Source organism: Morone saxatilis, unplaced genomic scaffold, assembly GCF_004916995.1.
Source record: "Morone saxatilis isolate NCDOM2014 unplaced genomic scaffold, NCSU_SB_2.0 Contig21, whole genome shotgun sequence".
Classification (NCBI taxonomy): domain Eukaryota; kingdom Metazoa; phylum Chordata; class Actinopteri; family Moronidae; genus Morone; species Morone saxatilis.
Window position 1 is genome coordinate 9,281,279 of NW_023339774.1, and position 6,989 is coordinate 9,288,267.

Here is a 6,989-nt window from a genome sequence, read left to right on the forward strand (position 1 = left end):
CTGCCCAAAACCCATTCAGAACTTTTTGAAATATCCTTCAACCAGAATGAGACAATAACTTATATGTACATATGTATGTGACATCAGACTAAAAATCTAAGTTAAAATGAAATAATATTTATAGAAGTACAGTAATAAGTATCTGTTTTTCTAGAGGACAGAAGGGTCAAAATGGGAACAAGAAAATCTGGTTTGAAAAGGCTTGGATGTGAGGCTAAACATGAACCCAGAAATTGTGGAAATAGAAAATACTCTGATTAATGTGATAATTTTTAGGCTGCTAATTCCGCTGATCAACATATGAGAATATGAGGGGATTTAAAGTGGCGGCAAGCCTGAGAATCTGGCTGAAAATGTCAGGCTTCACATTGCAACAAAAATCTGTTCTTCAGTCGACCTCTATAACCTAATGCTCGTCAAGAGTCATTTTTACCATCATAACTAAGCCCGAGAGGAGGCTGGCAGAAATAAATAAATCTTCATGTCAAATGAAAGAGATTTGTGTCTCAGAAACGTCACATTCCTGCTTGGCCTGCATGTTGACCTTTAATAAACCCGTGGCCTGTTGTACGCGGTAGCTGTCAGTCAAACTGCTCCCCTCGAGTTCAAGGGTCAATACAATCTAAAGAGCCACTCTGCCTCCCTTTTACTCTCTGACTGTGTCAACAGGCTGAGCATGAGGTTTCAGTTTCCCCCAGTGCTCTTCTCACCTGCGGCTCATTGAAGTTGTGCCAAAAATGATCATGTAAAAGTGGAGAGGTTTGCACATTGCCTGTGCGTTGGCTGGCGGTGAAAGTGCTCTTGTGTGTGTGTCCATGCTGTGTGCGTGTTGAAATCTCAGGTCAGGTATCCGCTGGGCTCCAATCCAAAGTGCTGGAAACACCACCTGATCTGTGTGTGTCTGATTGTGTGTGTGTTAAGAGTGTGTGCATCAATGAGAGCCTTGTGTTATCAGGCCTCTGCCACCCCCCTCACCCAGCCATCCATACACACACACACACACACTCACACCAGTCTGATTGAAATGTAAATTGAAAGTGTCATAAAGCCCATATTGTCAGCCAAACGCTAAGTTATGAAGAAATAATAACAGGCTCTTTCATTAGGGAAATGACAGCTCTCGTTTGCTCTGATTTTCCTCCCGGTGGAATGATTCTGTAATTACTTCAATATTGAGAGACAGAGACTTTAAAAAGAAAGAAAAAAAAAACATCTGGGCTCAATGACAACATTTTCTTTGGATATTAAAAACAATGTTCCTACTCTGACAGCATTTGCCGGTAAGAGCAACAGTGTTCTGTAAAACTGGTGTACTGTACAAAATTTGCACCTACAGGTTTGCTATTAAGCTGCCATAGTTTCCAAGTATTGATGGTGTCAAAAGAGAGAGTTTCAAAAGAATAAAAGAGGAATTCTCATAAATTCTTACAGTGCATCTCAAAAATCAAAATTTATATTAATTTGATTTAATTTGATGATGAATGAATCTTTCTGTCTGTTGTATTTGAGAGAATGTAACCATAATGGAATGATAATGAATCAGACACCGTGTGGTCATGTTTCCGACAGTAGAAGATTTAGGGGCTTTTGTCTGGACCACAGGAGTGGAATCGTGTCAGTGCTGCTGGTTGTCCACCCTATTCATAATGTCCATGACTCACTGTCTGCCTGTGGTGTTATTTTATTTTCTTATTGACTTTCCTTGACCTCAGTTTTTCTCTTCTTTGTAGTTCAAATCCTAATGACAAAACTGGAACAAAGACACACAGAAAATGACCAGTCAAAATGTGAGGTGAGAGTTTGTCATTTTAAGATTAGACACTTGAAGGGATGTTTTGCGTTTTTATTTTGAAGTGGGGTTGTATGAGGTACTTATAGTCAGTGTGTTACCATTATGGACATTAGTCAGTGCGTCCACAGTTTGAAAAGCAGACAGGAGTCCCGGCACAGAAGCAGTGCAATGCACTGCTGTGGACAGGGGTTGCAAAAACACGCATTTTAGCCACATCACAAATCTATATCAGTGTACACTTTATTAAGAATATTTTCACCACTTTACCTTGTAGACAGCCTTTTTATTTAGCCTTAACCATAGAACTTCTGTATTCCTACACATAATCCCAGCGACTACACATTCACAGCAGTGCTTTGAACAAAATGCTACTGCCAGAACACTAACATGCTCACAATGACAATACTAACATGCTGATGTATTAGTAGGTATAATGTTTCTCCATGCTCACCGTATTAGTTTTGTACGTACGCATTCCAACATCTGCTTATTAGCACCGAACACAGCTGAGGCTGATGGGAAAGTCATTAGTTTTGCAGTACTCATGAACTAAAGTGGATCAAATTTCATGGCAATCCATCCAGTACTTGTTGAGATATTTTAGTCTAACAAAAGCCATCTATAGAGCTATATTGCACGTTCAGAGGGCCCATCAGCAGTCTTTGACTGTATCAATACCACAACTGGAATCTGCAATAATGTGACCCCTTCTTTTCAAACTTTTATTCTGATGTTGCAAGTTTGACCAACTTTAATAGATCAATATACTAAATAATAACTAAATACATGAATATTTTGCCAGGACACTACTGTACTATATCTTTACATCAACTTTCACCATGCCATAATGTACGGTAATCCATGCATCTCTCCTGCAAGTCCTGCAGAAGGATAAACACATTTTTAATGACCACTTGTTATGGAGAATTATCCTGTTCAAGATATCACACTAATGTTAAAGTAAACAGTGGAAAAAAATCAATGACAACTTATTGTTTACTGCTTGTTTTTGGTACCTATAACTGGCATAAAATAAACCATCAACATATGACATGACCTAGGTTTGGTGATAAAGTGATATCAACACACTGGACTGTAACTATCATCTCCCCTCCTTACACTCAGGCCTATCTCGATGGAAGTGAGTGAGAAACCAGAGAAGTGTATTTTTATTGACTTTGGACCTCTGCTGTGAAATGTCAGGAGGAAGCACCCAGAGGCTGAGGTAAGGGAGAGAGGGAAAAAGAAGCTCTTAGGAATGAAGGATGGGACACTGATACGGGGAAGTTCCTGTGTCTGCAGCCTTGAGGGGCATCCAGGCTTCATTTCCCAGGCAGGCAGGGCTGTGTTTGTGTGTGCACAGACTCAGTTCATAAGAGAGGCATATACTGAAAAGCAGAATTAACCATGATCCGTAGCTAATACAGGACAGGAGTTGTGCCACATTAGCGAGGGTGGTTATAACACTACGACCAAAGACAGGATGGTGGCTTAGGCGAGCTATTATTACAGAAAACCTGTTTGTTAAGCCGAGTTTACTATAAACTGTATAAAGGCCAAAGTCTAATTCTGCATTATGCTAAGACGAATCATGTGCTGTAGGGTATTTTCAGGACACAATTGGAATCCCCTCTTCCATCATCTACCTTCCATGCTTGACTTGGATACTGTCTCATCTAGTTAATGATCTAATGAAAGCAAAGAAACACTGCTTGGCAGGGTGAAAGGAAGCAGCTGAAAAAACTTTTCATCCAAAGGACTGTGTGTATGACATACTTCTTGGGACGACCTTTACCTGCCCCCAAGGTTTTTGTCCTCTCCTGCTCAAGTGTTATGGTCATGTTTATTTAGGGTATCTGTGCTCTTCTTCTAACTTCTTTAAAATCTAATCTTAAACTGCTTAGTTACATACAAGTCAGCTGGGGAATCTACTGCTGACCCCAAACAACTGAGTGTGGTATCTGAAAATGTTTTTTATGTCGGTCATCATGTTGTGTAAAAATCAGAACAAGCAGCCTGTTTTATACAAGCTTTATTTACAATGTCATTTCCAAGTTTTGCAGTGTAGGAAGCACATTTTCATCAATAGGTCCTCATCGGACAGATGCTATATGAAATCCATCTAACTAGACATGAGTTTTATTTTCTCATCCTCAAATGGCCAGACACCTCCTCTAACACTGTCACATAAAGTATGTACATAGTGTGTTTGTATACAAGCAATATAAAACTTGGCAAATGGAAGGTTATTTGCTACTTCAATATATAAAGAAAAGTTTGCCAATGAGTAAAAAAATACAGCAAACACTGCACGCGTAGTGATAGATTCTGACCTGTTAACAGCCGCATGTTGTTCGTTTTACCTCTTTAATACACTTTTGACTGGCCCACAGAGCAATCAGCAGTCAAGTAACACTAGTGAACACTGGGTATTCGTTTTAGTTTAGGCATGTAAATAATACACCACATTATGACAGTTTTTGTGAAGATTACTGCAATACTCATTCAGTAAATTGTTCTCAAACAGGGAAATTAAGGAAAGATTTTGGGTTATAGCTTGAAGAGTACATGAGGATGTCACCTTAAGAAATTAGCATTAATATGGTCTGAAACTCCATTCTCATAATCCTCCCCCCAGTATTTCATTATTTGCCAGTAATATTGGAGTATAAAAACAGACACACATAAGCAACAAAATACAGTGGCTCACTTCATGGGGGATAAAAGGGGACATCATGTTTTCTGTTAGGGAGATATTAAATAACAAAATAAAAATAAAAAGTTTCCCCAACATCCCTGATATAAATTTAAACAAAACAACCACAATGTGGATGTGATCCATTATATACAGATTCCTTACCAAACCAATGACAAATGGGGATGGACGGCTAAAAGAGTTCTGTGTGATAAAACGGACAGAAACAAGTAGAGAACTGGACAAAACCAACACTTCTTTACTTTGCAACCGAATTATTTTTTTTTGCTGAAAAAGTTATTTCACAGCTCGCTTCTGGAAATGTATTTGATGTCCAAATGTAGAATTGGATTTGTCCTCGTCTAATCAAGATAAGTTAACCAAAAATCTGAGCCAACTTCATTTTAATGCAATTACACATGCACATCCAACAGCCTTTTTCCCCACAACAGGACCCCGGTCTTTGTTGCTGTCACTAAAACACTGGAAAATGTGTTCATTTGTTCAGGTTACAATAACTTCACCAACAATTCAGTGAATTAAAAGTGTAGAGTGTGCTGTTTCGTTAATGAGAAAACATTTTCAAACATGACAAGTTTCTTAGCACAATCATTTTCCAAGAAACTCCTCTTCCTGAAAATACTAAATGTAAATGTAACCTTGCTGTGTTTTCTCCATTTTACACTGATCTGAGCGGACACAGTGGATATAATAACCTTTGTGTCATTTTCATTAGATGGAGACAAACACTACACTATTTCAACCCATCTCCTCCTTTTGTTGCATAAGACAAGTATTTAACAGTATTTTGATGTCATATGGAAACTTCACATCTATTGTAACAGTATAAGTGGTGATATAATAATACTAATATAAAAAATGTAACAACACTGCTGTACAAGCGGCAAAAGAATAAATAAGCCATTAAGATAAAAATGCACGGCATGAATTAAACCAAGGTTATACATTATAACATTTATGAGTAAAATAGGTTAAAAACAGAGAAGAAAGCCCTCATTAAGCCTACTTAATCTTAAAAATGACGTGTTTTTTTGTCCAGAAATGTATCATTTAGAGGAGATCTATTTTTTTTTTAAATATCACATTTTAAACAAAGGCACTAAATTGGAGGATTCAACCATCTCTCTCACTCGAAAAAATGCATGCACTTATACCTATAATATGCATATATGCTTAGGTCCCGGTGCTTCTTTTCAGTCTTTCTCACCGTTTTAGTCAACATGATTTTAATAAGCTCAGGAAATAAAATTTAAATAAGAAATTTATTTTAAAAGCTACATAAAATGTATAGTATGACTTATAGCAACACCAAGTTACGTTTCCCTATTACTGATACTATAATTTGGCTCTTGTATAACTCATGTATTGTTGTTAACACTGCATGTTTAAGCAGTCAACTTCATACATGAACAATTAATAAAAATAAAAAAAATCTTTCACATAACTGTTCTGTTAGGTTGAACTAATAAAGCACAAATGAATGCAAGATTACTGCCTGGTGTGAATGCTTTTGAAATGTACTGAATAAGGGTTGGATCTGCAATCAACAGGATCTTTAGAGATTGCTGGAATAGTTTCCCTTTCTGCTTTTTAAAAATAATTAGCCCTTTCAATCCAATCAAATGAATGTACTGTACATTTGCCTACATGAGCTAATGTACACTTTCATATCTGTGTTACCTTTTAAGGCAATAATAATCTAATCTAATTGCTTTTGGATTAATAAGACCACAGGTTACTTGCTATAGACAAACAACATAGTAGTCAACTACAATATAAGCCATCCAACACACTATAGAAATGTGTATTAAATGTGCTTTTTAATCAAGAAATAGCCACTACGCTGACATGGAAATTCGCAAGTAGGCTTAATGGGGGCTTTTATCCTGTATAAAAGCATATCTGTAACAGTGTTAATAATTCAATTAATTTAAACAGTTATTTTGCCATCCTATGCTCCTACTGCAAATTGTTCAACTGACCAAATGCCCCGTAAGCTCTCCTTTAGTCCAGAACTTGTTGTACTCACTAATACTTGAGGTAAAACCACATCTAAGATGCCATCTAGCAACATGTTGAGGAGAGGCAGGGCAGAACCATTACAGGAGATACACACGTTGAAGTTTAAGGGGGAGCAGACTCCTTTTTTTTTTTTTTTCCTTGTTGCAGACTGATTCGCAGGCTACACCTCTCAAATATTTCTCTCACACCGACGCAGACTCTCCTCCAACCATGTAAATAAAAACAGATATGTGAAAATATGTCATTGAGGTATCCTGAAGCAGCCAGTCAATGTCAAGTTACACACAAGTTCTACAGAAAGGGCCTATTAACAGTTCAACTGTGTGATTGACAGTATGTGCTGCGATATGCTGCCCCTGCCCTAGATGTTTGTAACACAGGTTGAATTGTAACAGATTTAATGCAGTGTGGAAACACAAGCAGGCATGTCCATGGAGAGTGAAAGGGGGGGGGGGGGGG